At 32.7% G+C, this 4,109-nt stretch overlaps 1 long non-coding RNA gene across 1 annotated transcript; it reads right to left on the minus strand.

Annotated features, from left to right (window-relative positions):
• Window positions 1-2,126: 2,126 nt before the first annotated feature.
• On the minus strand, window positions 2,127-3,791 carry LOC112535601. Its single transcript, XR_003079696.2, has 2 exons — window positions 3,507-3,791; window positions 2,127-3,334 (listed from the first exon to the last, which is right to left on the minus strand). It is a non-coding gene; the product is annotated as an uncharacterized LOC112535601 (long non-coding RNA).
• Between the last annotated feature and the right edge of the window lie 318 nt (window positions 3,792-4,109).

Below are 4,109 nucleotides of genomic sequence, written 5' to 3' on the forward strand. Positions count from 1 at the left end.
TTAAATATAGATATAAACAATACGATTATTATGTATTGTTTATAGATTCATCAATTACAAGATGTACATTTATTGTATGTGAACTGTACATTCATCAGTTGATAAATGAATTTATTTTTTAATTTATAAATTTCTAAACTAAGTTTATGAATCTCACATGTACATGTGATGAATTTATGGATTATAATTTATGAATTTTTTATTTTTAGCTTATCAACTTATAGTTTCTTTATGAGTTTTTAGAATATAATATATGAACATTAGATATAAATGTAATGAATATATATAATTTATAATTTATGAACTTGTTTTTAGTCTATGAATCTATTATTTAGCCTATAAACCTTTAGTTTTATGATTGATATTTAAAATTTTTACTGTGTCCATAACCTATGAATCATGGTTTGTAATTTATAGTTATGAATATAAATTTATTAATTTTAATATTTTATTAGTATTATTAAATTTTAAGAAATCAAAGTATTATTATGTAATAACAAAAAATAATTAAAATCTAAATTTTAAAAAATAAGTCGTAATATCATTTACAATATAAATATATATTAAAGTGTGATTATATTTTATATTTTTATAGAAAAATTGAATCGTTAATAAAATTTTATCTATATGTAAAATTTACTTTTGATATATATTATTTTTCTTATAAAAATAATAGCATATTATAAAAAAATAGTATTATAACTAAAAAGAAATATAAAATATAACACTAAAATATTAATGATAATATCACATAAAATAAAAAGGAAAGTATTCAAGTTAATGAGTAGAAAAAAAATAACAAAAAAAATGACACATTAAAGAATAAAAAAGACATTGAAAAGTGGAATAACCACGTGCGGTTCTCAAATAAAGTTAAAAATGTTATAACCTAAGCACGTCTTAAATAATCTAGATTTATAATGTTATATGGACCTGGATTCAAGATATTAAAATTCACTATCTCAACCCTTGTTGTAATTGCTAGCAATTTTATTTTTTGTCACCTTTATTAATGGCGTCTTATACCACCACCATTATATTTGTGTAGTTTCTTTATTTATATATGTTATTTTTGTTTATATTTGGTATATTAATTAGTATTGTGCCTTTTATGTTTGCTATTCAGATTATGCCTCTATTTTATGGAGTATTATTTTGAATGCTTATGGTAATAGTATCTGGGAGTCTGTTAATCAATTACAATTTTAGGAGACATTTAATTTAACTTGTCCGATTATTCAAATGTACTTCATTTTTATTCCCTCTTTTATGAGAATAAATAATAGATGGACTTTGCTGCAACCACCGGTCAGTGAAATTTGGAGTCTTGTTTCGATCTATCAGTCTGAATTATTAAGTTTACCCTCTTCAGAAGATGGCTTGATTATGAGCCGATTAACCGTTCTAGGATCGTGCCTTTAGTTTGACATCCTCATGGCTTGCCCTTTTATTTTTGTTGATTTTAAGCTCTTCAAATTTGTTTCGAACATTAGTAAGGGTCTGTCTTGTAATGATACTTTGCTTTGTACCTTTACTTTATGAATGAAATCTATTTTAAAGGTTCGATTGAATAGCCCAATATCTATTTTAAAGGCTTAGTGGTTGTTCGAATAGCCCATTGGATTGAAGGTTTTGATTCTACTTCTCCACATGTTGTTAACCATTTAATTATTTCATATGAATGTGTGAAGAATTGGGAGAAAGAAAAATCTAGTAGGCCCATCACATATTGGCATCCACCGGTCACTCCATTTGTCAAATGGAATGTAGATGCGTCTGTTCTTAGGAAACATAGCCCTGCAGTTATAGGAGAAGTTCTTAGACTGTCGAATCAAACATTTAAAGCCATTTTTTATGCTCGGTGGGGATTAAAGAATCCAATGAAGCAGAACTCTTAGCAATATTGAAAGCTCTCGAGGTTTTAGAATCTTTTAATCTGCTGCAAAATAGCCACTTTATAATAGAGCGAGGCTCGCGAAATGCAGTAAATAATGTAAGGAATACGAAATAGAATGCCCTTAGAAACATCGAGACGTACTTTATAAAATCATACCTCATCTCTTTCTCCATCTAACATGTATTTTGCGAAGCTAACACTGTGGCTGATAACTTAGCCAAATCAGGTGTATTTAGAAGTTCAGATTTTGTGGCTTATTATTAAGATTTGAGTATGTAAAACTTTGTTATGTTGCAGCTAATATACATGTGCAAGTATAATATGCAGTGTTGATGGTTTTGAGATATGTGTTTTTGCATTTTTGGTGAAACAAAACAAGGAAAGGCTCGAAAAACACAAACAAGACACTACGTATTCAGAAGACTGATGCCCATAGCATCACCCAGAAATAGAGGCGCAATAACAGTAGGATACTCGAGCATCGAATGAACACCAAGCTGAAGATCAAAGACTCGTAAGAAAATCAGCACAAACATTCGCTTCTCTGTAAATATGAGCATGCCACTCCCTTTTAAGTAAAGAGTCCCTTAACAATGTTGCAGTTAGGAGAATCAACATCCATAGACAAAGAGACGGAGTCAAAAACATTAATAGAATCCATCTCAACTTGAATTCTTTGAAATCCAAGGGACCAAGCAAGTTGAAGACCTGTGAATAGACCCCACATCTCAGCCTCAAACACTGAACATGAACCAGTTTTTTGAGAGAATCCAGCAATTCAGTTCCCTTTATCATCATGCAAAAGACCATCAGTAGTGGTTATATTGTTACAAAGCCCTTCATCAAAGTTTAACTTAATCTAGCCAAAATTAGGAAATTTTCAAGCAGTAACACGACTTCTAGAAATAGCATTAGTACCTGTAGGGTTTACCTTACTCTTTAACGCCTCAAAAACATTGCGACAACACAACATGATGGTATGTAGGAGGCCCTTATGCTCTACTGAACCAGAATTAAAACTACATTATTCCTCCAAACCCATAAATGCCAAATAGTTAACCCAAACATTAAGTTCCAAGCAAACTCATCCAAAACCTCAAGGTTCTTTTGAGATAAGTACTTGGATATCCAAGCATGAATATCCAGCGAAAAGAAGCTTTGCCAATTTTCAGGCTTTACCAGCTTAAGCCAGACTGTGTTCGCCATATGGCAGTCTTTGATCGCGTGAAGAGCGTCTTCCTCAACTTAATTACATTGCACACAGCTGCGGAGGGGATGATTGATCTTCTAGTGCAAAAATTATTTGTTGGTAGTCTGTCGTGTGCTAACAGCCACAACGTAGACCTAACTTTTCTAGGACCTTCCCATTTTCAAATTATTTCACAAATTCAGTTCACTCGGCAATCCTGGTTCTTCGAGATTAGATCGAAAGCAGACCTATTCATAAAATCGTCATTCTTAGAGAAATTCCAAGTGACCTTATCAGGGCTGAGCTCGGCATTAAGGGGCCAGATGGCAGCTATCTCTAAGCAAACCATAACAGGTATATAATCCTGAAAAGCAAACTAGTCCTAATTAGAATTAATTATAAACTCATTCACCTTCTTACCTCTGAGATGGACTGGAATAGGTCTAGTGACGACATCTTTCAGAGTGCCAACTCTCGTAACCTAATTGTCATCCTAGAAAAGCGCACTAGCACCATCACTGATGGAACTCGAAATGCCCCTGCTGGTTGACTCCCAAAATGAGCAAATACCACGCTAGGTAAAGGAATAATTGGGGTTTGGTTTCATCAGGTGGTTGAGCTTAGCACCTTTCAAATATTTTCCTCGGAGAACCTGCACCCAAAAGGCATTGTCATTAGAGAGTAAATTCCAAGCCAACTTCATCAATAAAGCTTCATTGGTAGGACGAGCTTGATGGAGGCCAAGCCACTAGACCTGTTCATGTTCATGGGCCGGGCCTGGGCGAGCTCGGGTCGGGCTGGGCCGAGCTTGATTTTATTTTGAACAAGCCCGAGAATTTTTTAATATCTCTCAGCCCAAGCTCAAGCACAAATTTTTTTTAAAAGTCCAAATTGTTAAACCAGAATGGCTCTGTCCGGGTTCGTCGAGCTTGAGTTTAGTTTTATTTAAATATATTATTAATAACAATAAAATTATAAACAAAAATAATAGGTAGCTAAGTGGTATGTAGCACTTAATTATAA

This window comes from Ricinus communis, chromosome 4 (genome assembly GCF_019578655.1).
Source record: "Ricinus communis isolate WT05 ecotype wild-type chromosome 4, ASM1957865v1, whole genome shotgun sequence".
Taxonomy (NCBI): Eukaryota; Viridiplantae; Streptophyta; class Magnoliopsida; order Malpighiales; family Euphorbiaceae; genus Ricinus; species Ricinus communis.